The sequence below is a fragment of the Coloeus monedula genome, assembly GCF_965178545.1.
Source record: "Coloeus monedula genome assembly, chromosome: 7".
Classification (NCBI taxonomy): domain Eukaryota; kingdom Metazoa; phylum Chordata; class Aves; order Passeriformes; family Corvidae; genus Coloeus; species Coloeus monedula.
In genome coordinates this window covers 30993385-31005606 of record NC_138787.1, presented here as the reverse complement: position 1 = coordinate 31005606, position 12222 = coordinate 30993385, and positions in this window count along the sequence as shown.

The following is a 12222-nucleotide window of genomic DNA, read 5'->3' as shown; positions in this document are numbered from 1 at the left end:
TGTCAAGAGGACACGTTTCCAGAATGCAAATGCAAACCTGGTTTAGAAAAGACAGAATGGGATGATCGTTCTTGTTCAGGTAAGAACCTTGCTGCTTTTTCTATCCCTGAAAGGCTGACCTGCTTTTTCCCTCTCTCAGTTCCTGTTTGAGAAGGGTGCTGGGCAAATGTGCTGACCTCTAAAAATCAGGGAATGTGCATCCTGTGAAGACAGCCATAGAAATACATCCTCATGTTTCACTTTGAACAAATCTATAATTTTATTCCAGTAGAATAAATTACTAAAACTTGATAAAATCATCACTGAAACCAGTGAGTAGGCAAGTCTTTAAAAGCATTGTTAGACTCCTGGCAAGAACTGAAACATAAACAAGTAAAGGATGGAACAGATTGAATCCTATACTCACAACTTTCTCTGCTAGGACATATTTTGGGAATAAATTCTACATGTTACTTGAAGGCAGCTGACAGAACTGGAAGTCTCATGATGCACTACAATGACCTGTTAAGGCTCTGTTCCTTGCTTATAATTCTAGGTTTGCATTACCCGGATTTAGACAGGTTTCTGTGAGAAGAATGATTTCTGTCATTTTTGGGACCTGTTAGTTGTTGGGGTTTTATTTATTTTCTTGTTTTGAGTTCTTTTAGTGAGTGCTCTGTTTATATTTTTAGCTACCTTCCAAAGCCCTGTGATTTACCTAATTTTCTTCTAAATACCTTATTTTTTTCTTATGGAAACTAAAATTTTCACACTACAGAAGGAAAAAAAAATATTTAAGATTTTAAGAAAAACAAAAAACCCCTCAAAAATCAATGATAAAGCTATGAAAGCTGGCTACAATAAATCCCAGTGAGATGTGATCCGGTGTAGGCCTTTGTGACCCCCATGCCTGTCTAAAACTGATACAGTTTGCCATACAAATCATCTGCTGTGAGATCAAGCTGCAGGCCATTGCTTGCCTATGTAAGATGCAGCCTAGCCAGATTTCTTTTTTGATGAAGTTGCATGGTTTTAAACACAGCCTGTTTACTTCTAATTTTGTGATTTTATATTTCAGTTTTTGTTTTGCATAGGTACAGTCCTAAAAAAGCCATTCTGATGATTTAAAGCACAAGAAAGGGGTGTGTGTGTTTCCAGAGCAATAAAATAATCTTTTATCTGCAATTCACTCATGTTTTTCTCCCTGAAAATACAGCTTGCAGTAAAAACTGTACTGCAGAGGCACACAAGTACTGCGTAAAAGAAAAAATGGTTCCAGTATGCAAATGTATGACTAACTTTAAACAGGAGGATGGAAACTGTGTGGCGTGAGTACTCAGGTTTTTACTGCATTCCTGTGTTGTAGGCAAAGGTAGGGGAGAAGAACATCTACTACAGGATCAGCTGCAATCCAGAAAAATGGGCTGCAGCTACGAGAATCAGAGAGGTGCCCAAGGGGGAGAGCAGGTGGACAAACTCCCGTGGTGTCACAAGTTGTGGCATTTTCATTCCTTGGCATTAGTCTTTTGTGTGCACTCATAACACCTCAGAGGAAAGTCAAAGAGAGCCAAGGTTCACCCGTGAGTCAGTGAAGAAGATAAAGTACTTCACCACCACATAAACACAAACTACTCCTGCAGAGTGGCTGAGCCATGGGAACTGCTGTGCTGAAGTGTTTAGTAAGCAACAGGCATCAGAGCAAGACGTGCCTCCAATCCCTGGAATGCTTCCACTTGTATCAGTGGGGACTGTTTCCTGGTAACTTTCAGACCTATGTTATTCCCTCCTGGTTTTCTCCTGAGGGTATTTCTGTCAGCTCAGGATCAGGACAGAACAGTGGTGTTTGCTGGTGAAGCTGAGTGAGTGACTGGTTGTGCTCCACTCTGGTGGATAAGCAGAGAGACTCACTCCCCATATCCATTAATACAGCTCTTTTTGTAGCTATTACTGCTGCAAATTGAAAATTTCTTACCATAAAGTTGATATATTTTAAATATATGGAATACTGTGGGAGGAAGATAAAGACTTGCCAGTCCTTATAGACCTTATACTGAGCTCTTTGTTAAAGGCATTGCATGGCAGTTCCAAGTGGCTCAGAGGTGCAGGGCTTAGTTCTTTAGAAAAATTAGGTCCTTTTAACATTTTTCAGAATGAGAACCTGAAACTTTGAGTGCTGAGATCACCAATCACTCCGAAAATCTCAGATTGTTTCACTCTAATGGAAGTAAATAATTCAATAGTAAGATAGGATTAAAGAGGAAACCTGTAATGAACACACTTTGTGGAGAAATTGCTGATAAAAAGGAGGAATATGCTATTGTTTTGTGATCATAGAATGGTTTGGATTAAAAGGGACCCTAAAGATCATATTTGCTTTCTTTCCTCTTTTCCTTTTTTCTCTTCTGTAGTTGTCCAGTGGGCTACTCTGGGGAGGAATGCACTGACGGTAAGTATAAGAATTTCTGATTTTTAATTATGGTGTTGAAGAATACCTAGTTATGCTTAATCTGTCTGAGAGAACAAAAAAGCAGTAGCATTTAGGGGTGCCACCATTCCGCATTTATTGAAGGAAAATGTTAGAAATAAAAAGTGAAATTTCTCTGTTGCCTTATGTGCCTAGGGCATGGGAAGAGCCTAAGTGACACCTAACTACGTAATTTAGCATCAATACTAGCTTAGACAACCCCTGCACCCTCCCAGTTGTTCCTACACCTCACCTATAACTATGTGTAAAACCATTCAGTGCATAGCATTAGGAACTAGAGCTGAGGTCAAAATAGCCATCCAGAAGAGATGGTCTTCAATGCAGATCCTTAATTTACATCTTTCTGTGTCCACAAAATGTTGTAAGCACCAGGAGCCTGGGAATAAATTCCTCCCTTCCTCCCCTCCTCCCTTCCTTCCCCTTGTTTTTCAATATTCACTGTGAGTTTTCAATTGATCAACTGACACATTTCTTGTTTGCTGTGTTTTTTCCCCCCAGATACTCAACTCATCCTTATAATCGTGGGCACAGTGTTTGGAGCCATTATCCTGAGTTTAGTGATAGCAGTCTCTATTATTTCAGTCAGGTAAGAATATTTCTTACAGTTGAATAGGAACTGCATTGCTGTGTGTTCATAAAAAGGGTTTTGCACTAGGTATGCTATAAAAATCTGTTGCATGCTTCAGGACAGGACTGACCATTCAAAATAAGGTGGGAGTGGGCCACCAATAAGTTGGACTTAATAAGTAAGGCACACTAAATAGTCTTTTAAAATCTCCTTTGTTCTTTCATTTCCTCTGAAGAGCAAAAGGAAAACAAAATCCAGAGAAGAGGAGCCTGATACAGCCAGAGTATTCCAACACAAATAGATCTGATGACAGACCGGGCATGTTCCCCAGGGTCCAGACCACTTCTGGCCATGCAAACCCAGGATATCAGTCAAACAACCCCTATGAGATGCGTTCCACAAATAGGGGTCATTTTCCAGAGAGGGATTATGATGATTTGGTAAGTGTTTCACATTGTCCTGTGGGAATGGAATTCCTGAGCGGTGGCGTTGTGGGCTGCAGACACTGTTGGAACCTCAGCTCCCCTCTTTACGTCCTCCCTTAGTCTAGAAGGCCAAAGTGCTATAAAGGCACTTTATAGTGCCAAACAACTGTAGCTGCAGCTGAAAAAAAATCCCTTAATACGGAAATTTGCCTTAGAACAGAGATCAGCCCTCATAAAGACCTTTCTAAGCCCCAGTAGTTATCATTGAGCCACAGGAGGGATATGTGAAAAGCAAGGCTCCAAGCAAGAGCTTGGCTGCCCAGTGGTCTGCTGTGTCATAGGATATTTGCCTGCACTGACCAAACTCAGCCCTCAGCACAGGTGTGCCTGCAAGTATCACAAGCTGCTACCACCTGAGCTTCTTTTAGGCTATTGTAGAGTCAACAGGTGCTGCAGTGGCACCTCCCAGCTGCAGGCTCCTGCAAGATTCACAGTCAGTTTAAGCTGGGACAGATGCCCAGGGGGTTGTGTCCTCCCACCCAGCTGCTGCTGCCTTGTTCACAGCAAAAGCCTCAGCAGCTGCTGCAGCATTGCAGAGGGGAAAGGTGTGAAGTGCCGTGAATAATCTAGAACAGCTTTTGCACTGCTGTAGCCCAGGGGAGCCTGGTCAGCAGAAGTGTGTCATTACCTGGAAGGAATGTTCTAAAAAAAAAAAAAAAGCCTGTTTTATCCTTGAATTCTACAAGGGAGCCCTGGAGGAAGCAGAGGCTTGATATTAGCTCAGTTTGGGTTAATAACACCAAGGTTATGGGATTGATCTCTGTATGGGCCATTCATGCAAGTGTTGGACTTGATGATCCTTGTGACTCCTTATTTCTCTTCTTTTCTTGTCTAAAAATTCTCTGTAGTACGAAATATCACGGGAGCCTAGGGGCTTTAGGATGCAGAGCAGATATTGAGCAACCAGAGCAGTAGAAGGATGGACGACCACCACAACACTGGCTCAAGAGCAAAGAGTTTCACAGCCTCTCACCAGTGCAGTTACCCCAGCAGAAGAGACAACAACGTCCTTAACCCCAGATTCTCTCAAGATTTCCTAGAGGAAGGCTCCTGCTTGAAAGAGATCATGGACAACTTTGAAATAAGGGAAAAATGTAAGAGAGTAGGGAGAAGAAGAGAACTTATTTTAAAAGAACTAATGTGCTCCAATAAACATTAGACTTCTTCAATGAGGACAGTACATTGGCAAGAGAGTGAGTGCAGACAAGATAAAGGATTTTAACCCTGCTGGTTTTCAGTTCCTCTGGAAGATGGTCCAGGCAATATATGTGATGCTGAAAAAATGTCAGTACCCAGAACTTCGCTTGGATTTGTGCTCACCCAGTTTGAACAATGGCTTTGGGCAGATGGAAACTGTTTTTCATGAGAACCTGACCTGTTTCACTTTACTGTATCAGATAAAGGTTTTTTCACCCTCCTCAACCCCCAAATATTTCCCATCTGAAAGCACTCTGTTCAGATCTCTGCTGATCTGTGTTGTGTGAGACAATGGGACTTGTCTGACCTTTTCCACAGCCTTCCTTCCCAATACAATGACAAGATACAATATCTTCTAACAAACACTATTCTTCTTCATCTTGCAAAACTGCATCGATTTTACATTTTTAGCTCCTGTGGAAAGTGTTAGCATATTTTTTTCTCTTGCAGTCTTTATGTTTGAATGATCATAAGCTTGGTGTTTGGGGTTTTTTAAATTTCTTACATTAATCTGTCTGTAAAAGAATTTACATTTTAGTGTATTTTACTGAGTGTGCATCATCTGTTGACTGGCATTAACATTATACTTATAAAAAATACTTACATTCACATATATGTACATATATTTATAGCTTACAATCATTTAAAGCATCGTTTAATTCTGTTCTATTTTGTGGTTTGGTTTTTATATAAGCAGATTAAGTTTTCCTATTAAACATTATTTTTTCTCAGTACCAAGGCTTTCTTATGTTCCTCCCAGTGATGTGTTTTGGTTTTTTTTAAACTCCAGAGACTATTTTATGTTAAAATTTGTGCAGAGTTTAGACACAAGTGTGCACAGACTAGTTACATCAGCACATCAGCACCCAGCTTTCACTTGGAAGTTCAGAAATGTTATTAAGTGTTACAGAAGCTAAAATGTTTATTGTTGTGAGACTGGCACCAATATTCAGTGGTTGCTTTTGGTGGGAACTGGGTAGTCAGTGCAGCTGGGTTTCCTTTGAAAATGCTGGACAAGCTGCTCTGTCTGATGGCAGCTGTTAATGGCCCAGATGAAAACCAAAGTGTCTTTCAGTTTAAATGACAAGTTTGGGGGTCAGTGGTAGAGAACACTGTATGTGGCTGCAGAGGTAACCAGGATGTCCATGCACATGCTTGTTTCCAGTGCTCTCTGTGACCAAAACCAGCTCCCACTTGCCAGTTAAGTGATTGAAAGCTGAGAACTAAACAGTCCTGATCTTTCTCATGTGGCTTCTGTAGCAAAAGAAGGTAGGGCCTGCTTTCTCAGAAGTAGCCTGGTGAGAAAAGGTGCTATTTTCTCCCTGTTGTTTTTCTGAGGTTTCACTGTTTCTTCGTTCCAGTTCACTCCTGTCCCCTTTGCTGCTGTCACCCAGCTGCACAGCATCTGCCATTGGCAGGGTCTGTAAGAGCCCAGGTTCTGGTGGCCTCAGCCAACCCCACCATCTGTGTGCATCTCAGCATGCTCAGCATGGCTCCATGGGAGCAGGGCTAGCTGGATTTAACTACTCATGATACCTTGTTCAAAGGATGGGGAGGGATTTGGTCTTATTTTCTTGACTTTTCCTCTGAGAGTACTCGCCTGTGAGGAGCAAAGCAAGGCACAGTGTTTACACTTAACAAGAGGCAGAGAGACCCATTCTTCCTCCAGTTAGAAAAGCCCTGCAAACTGGATGAGCTCTGCCCCCCCTTTAATGTGTGACCCCCCATGCCTGCTGCTCCCTTCTTTTTCTTTGAGCCCTGTGTGTCTCCACAACAACCTGGGTGAAGGAGATGCTCATAGCTTCTAATCCTTCTGCTCAGTCCTTTCCTTTCCCCCTTTTCTCTGACTTTTCAGCACAGGAAAAGGTTCCGCTGTCTGTAGCACTCTGTTTAACCCATGCAGGCTCCATCTGGGGAAGTTTGCGTGGGCTGAGACACTGCAAAATGGATGGGATAAAGGCAGCAACTGGCCAAAAGTCATGAAGCTCAGCTTCATTCAGCTGGCTACTTTTGTTTGGGTACCTCCTCCTCCCTATCTTTGTACGGCAGACTGAAACTTAGGCTTACATGGAGCTGAATAAAAAGGTTTTTCTACATCAACAGTAACAGCCCACTGGAATGGTCATTGTGGTCTTTCACTGAAGTAAATTGTCTGGATCCATGCATAAAATACATGCAAATAGTAACCTGCTACAGAGGCATGTGGAAAGGCTTTTAAGTGTTATCTCCTGTTCTTTTACAAAGCAATAGAGTTTGGAAATGCAGCTGAAGGCTGAACGAGAAATGAAACTTTAATGCAGTAAAACTTTATTGAGGGTGTGATATCCCAACATGTTCTATCACTGGTAATAAAAGCAGCAAAACTAGTCAGGTGTTTGCATCATTTAACTGCAGAGGAATTTTCATTGCTCTAATTCAAAGCTAATTTCTGCAACTGCAGCCAGTTCTCATTTAGCCCGTGCTGGGGAGCGGCTATCAGATACCACTGTGAGCCTGCTCCTTTTTAGCATTTCAAAGGCTGCTACAGGGCTTTTATCTGGACTGGAATTCTGTACCGAAAGGGCAAACTCCCAGATATTTCACTTCTGTTTGTCTATTAGCAACGTGTGACTCTTCTGGGAAATGTGATCATGGAAAATAGCTTTTTTGTCGTGTTTTATGACTGCTCCCTCTTGACTCATACTTTGTTTCAGCTGCCTATCCTTCAAAATCCAAGTAGGCATAGGAAAGGCAGCTGAGTTGGACCCTCACTGTCAGTGTGAGAGTGGACATGCCTCCAGGCAGGCTGAGAGGCTCCAGGGATCTGCCACAAATCATTTTGCACCCTGGGTTCTCCCATCCATCTTCTCCCTTGAGGTGCAGTGTGTCCTTGAGAAGCAGAGTATCCTGCTGGCACATGACCCGTGGAGGAGGTGGGAAGTTGCTGCCACTCAAGTCTGCCACCTACTTTTATCCTAGACCAAAAGTCACTCTGGAGAGTGAAATTGCTTGGCCTGTCTGCACAGGCTGTGCTAAACAGTGCTAAAGGAACTGGGACAGAGGTTTGCCTGGTTATAACACATACTTGCTTGGGAATATTGGGATGGCTTCAGTCACGTGCCATTCTCCATCTATTAGGATATACCCAAACACATTCAAGCAATGTGGGGTGAGAGGGGAGGGGCATGGTAGGTGCTGAGGATGGCAGTGGGATAAGAACCCGGGTCTGGGCAGCTGCCTGAGAGGAGTTGCACCTCAGGAATGTAATGGGATGGCAGGGTAAGAATGGGTGGTAAGAATGCTAACAGATCAGGCCTGCTGCTGTTAGCACTGCTTATACCTGAAACCAGCCTCAAAACTGAGCGCTAAACCTCTGCATCCACACATTCCCCAGCAAAGCCCAGCATCCAAACTTGCACATGAAAGCAGCACCTTTCAGGCCTGAAAGCAGGAAGCACTTTGCATTTTTTCTGATTGCCTGTTGGAGGAAGCCACCCCTTGTTTCCTTTAGGAGACTGTTTTTTCATAGGTCCTGGAAATGTGCCAAGCTGAAGGCATAAACAAGAAAAAGTGAACAATGAAGGTAAGACACCACTGCAGACCAAGGGGCTTGGCTTTTCACTTCTTGTGTACCTTGAGTTTGATGGCTGGCTGTTTTCAAGGTGAATGACAGCACTCCTTCCAACAGGAGGGACAGGGGTAAGGGAAAAGGAGCCTCTCCTCTAGCAAGAAGTGCTCACCTCCTCAGTAGGAATGGCTTCCCAGCAGAAACCCCTGGTATGGAGAGCATTTAGGGAAACACAGGTGAGGGTTGAAGGGATTCGGGCAGGTGTCCTGGTGAACATGGCTGTTCCTAGCTGGTTTTGGGGAGACCACCTCAGCTTCATCCCAGGCTCAGGAGGGTGACTGGACCTTGGTACAACCCAGAGACAGAGGATCCTGCTGGTAATTTGTGGTTCAATAACCCACCATCTACAGCAAGGCAAGCATAGCGCTGCCTCATCTGTCCCTCCTGTGAGAGGAGGACTGACATTTGTCAAGTTTGGCAACTGCAAAGTCATCAGTTGCTATTTTATCCAAATTTCCCATCCTTCAGCCTTTTAGCCCAGTAATGTTTCAAAGGCATGTCTGGTGTTGTGGGAGGGATGGAGTAGCTTTGCTTACTAAGGGTTCCCAGCAGGACTAAACTGACCTCTCCCACGTTTTGGGGTGTGAGCTGAAAACACTGATTTTTATAGCAACTTGTCAAAAAAATCCCCAAACCCACACTAAAAGCCCAAAGTGGTCTAAGAACAAAGAAACCCATAAAACATGTCAGGTCACAATTAAACAGGAAAGAAACAGGGCTAAAAATAAGAATCCGTAAATTGCTTTGCCAAGGATGCTCTAGCTGCTGATAAAAGGCTCTTTAAATATACCAAAGCCACAAAGGCAGCTAGGAAATCAGTGGGAATGCTGACAACAAGGGTACAAAAGTGGCAGATGGGGAGGATGATGTAGCAGAGAAAGTCAGTGAGTGATAACTTTGTGGCTGCTTTTTCAGCTGAAGCTGTTGGGGAGCTTCCCCTGTCTGCCAGTCTGCAGTGGATCAGCTGGAAGAGCTGGAGAAATTGGAAGGAGAAAGGCAATACAGTAAAGAGCTAACAGGAGTAAAGGAAAAGTAAGTGAAGTTACTTTCACTGAAGTAAAAGGAGGGGTGAAGTCAAATAGAAAAAGTGGTTGTTAACAAGGGACTGGGCCTAGGCACTGATCCTGGGGACCCAAAGGAGCAGCACAGCCCAGTGGTGCAGGTGTGGGGGGCTGTGGTGCCCAGCTGTGTTCCCAGGCATAGTCAGCACATCACACACCCCCTGCAGACTCACTGAGGTGCACTGAGCCATCACTGATGGGTTTCCAAAGCCTTTGACTCAGGGTGGCAGCCAAACACCCACCACGATCTGGGGGTACACAGTGCTAAAGGTCAGCGTAAAGCAGACAGAAAAAACCCTACAGGCACAGTTGGTGAACATGCTATCACAGGATGCTGTGGTTGCTGTATCTGCAGGTACAAAAAGAGACTAGGCAAATTCAAGGGTGCAAATGCATCTTTGAGAGATGGACCCCCAAACAAAAGGATGAGAAAGTGGGGGTGCTGGAGGAAGGGGCTGTAGAAGAAGCTGGGGCCCCAAGACAGTCTGTCCTGTTGCACTCTCTGGAGCAGAGCCTGGGGCTGGATGGACATCCTGGACCAGAGGGACATTTCTCAGCTTCTGAGTGCATTGACCTGCTTTATTCAACAGCAGCACGGACTGGAAGGTGATGGCTGTGGCACATGTACAGAGTGGGTCTCGTATGCCCTAGTTATGCCCAGGCTGTTTATAGAACAGAGGCAGGGTAAGGTGCTGTACACGAGGCTCTGCTGTTTCTGTAAAAACAGCCTCATAAAAGAAACAAAGGGGAAATGTCACAAGCAGATAACTGAAAAAATGCAAAATGCTTCTTGCTTTTGAGTCTGGAAGGTGCTGCCTTTCACACACAGGCTCCAAAGAGCAACCTCTGGAGAGCAAAGTCGATTCCTCCCCTCTCCAGGAGAAGCAAACCGATATCAACAGCTCCCATTCTCCCTCTCCTGGTGGAAGCAAAACATCTTGTAAAGGAGCTATGCCTCACCTGCTTCTCACTGTTCCCAGTTCCCTGGACACTGTCTCCAAGCCCCAGGCAGTGTCCCCCCAGAGCACCCACTAAGATGGGTGACATCAAGGGGAGCAGAGAGAAAACATCTGCCCAGCTGGTGGCCCAAACATGGCAGAGATCTCCTCAGGGAACTTGGAGACTTGCAGGGTCAGATAAAGTGAAAAAAGGAAAACAGAGCACTGAGAAGAATAAAAAATATTGCTCAGAACTCCAGAGATGGCTGTGGAGGGAAGCAACATTGCTTTTGGTGGGCATCTATGGCAACCAAGAATTTTCTTCCTTTTTCATTCTGCCTGTTCTGAAACTCTAATACCACTGGTAGCACTCTGAGGGCCATTTGTCCCAGCTGTTTTCCCAGTTTGGTCATTGTTTGGCAGCCAATTTTCAAAGGTGATACTAACGTCTTCCCAGAATAACATCTATCACATCTTGGTGGGTGGGAGGGCAAGAAAAGCCCCCAGCCCTCCTGAGAGAGCTCCCCTTGACCCACCCTGGTGGCAGCCTGTCCCATGCTCACAGACATGAGCCTGGTTAAACATTAGGGAATCTCTGCCTCTCCTTTAGTCACAGATGTCTGGATGTAGCTGGGGAAAGAAAGTCTGCTCTATAAATGAGACTTTGGGGGGAAAAAAGGCTTTCTCTCAAGTTTTTTTAACCACAGAGATCTTTATAGGGTAAATCAGCCAAAAGTTAAAAGAAGAAATGTTTCATATCTGGAACAGTCAATGAATTCAAGAGGTCATTATAGTGCTAAGGTTCCTAATCCCCTCTCAAGCAGAGGAATGTTTAAATTGGTGAGAAACAGGGGTCAAGTCCAGGCAAGTATTTCAGTGCCTAACTTGTACTGACATTAATGGGAATAGGGGTCTCTGGGGAGGAATTGTGGACCTGGGCCTGTATATCATTCCTATAAATGAAACAGGGCTTGTGTTGCACATGTGTAACAGTACATTATTATTCTTTTCAAAGCAAGGTCTTTCCTTGTAGACTCTTTAGCATTTCTCAACTGTTTTGTCCTTCCAAGACTGGTGTGAACAGATTCTGCAGCAAGCTCATGCTGGGCAAAACCCACTTGCCAGAAACATTAACAGAAAACCCAGAGTCCAGTGATTTATTTCAGATAGTGATTAAATAGCCAGGTGTCAGCTGTGATTTGAAAAAGCTGCACGGGGCATTGTGAGGTCCAAACTGCACGGATCCAGGTGAATTCCTTGGAAACCTGTTTGTACCTCCAGAGCACTCTGCTCGCCCAGGTGCTTAGGACTGGAGATTTTACTCCATTCAGTGGCAATTTTGCCAGAGATCCGAGTGGAGCCAAGCCTAGCTGGCTCTACCTGTTGACATTTAAAATCATATTTAATGATGCTTCCCCTACATGCAGGCATACGAAGGCAATCTCTTTGGGCTCTCTGGTTGTAAGAAACTCTCTGCTAGATGCATCTAGCATTTACTCCCGGCTTTTGCGGCTCTCCCGGAGCGCTAACCAAAGTGGGACCAGTTCATGGGAGGCAAGATGTGCAGGAAGACAGCATATTTCTCAACACGCCTCGCAGAGTGCTGGGGACGGACCCTCGGGCTGTCAAACCCTCTTCCTGCTCCCTCTTCTGTGCCACCGGGCAGAGTCCCTGGCCACAAGATGGAGCTGGCTCTTTGCAGTTGCCGGATAAGGCACCCCAAAGGCAAAACCTTTTAATGAGCACGCTTTTCTTGGGGCTAACCACTAACAGACACACAGGCAGGTTTCCACGGAGCTGCTAATTTTTAACCCTCTCCTGTGTCCCAGCCTTGTGCATCCCCACGCCCACCCCTCTGAGGGCGCATTACTTAACTCTGGGGATTGGGGCATATTTTTTGGG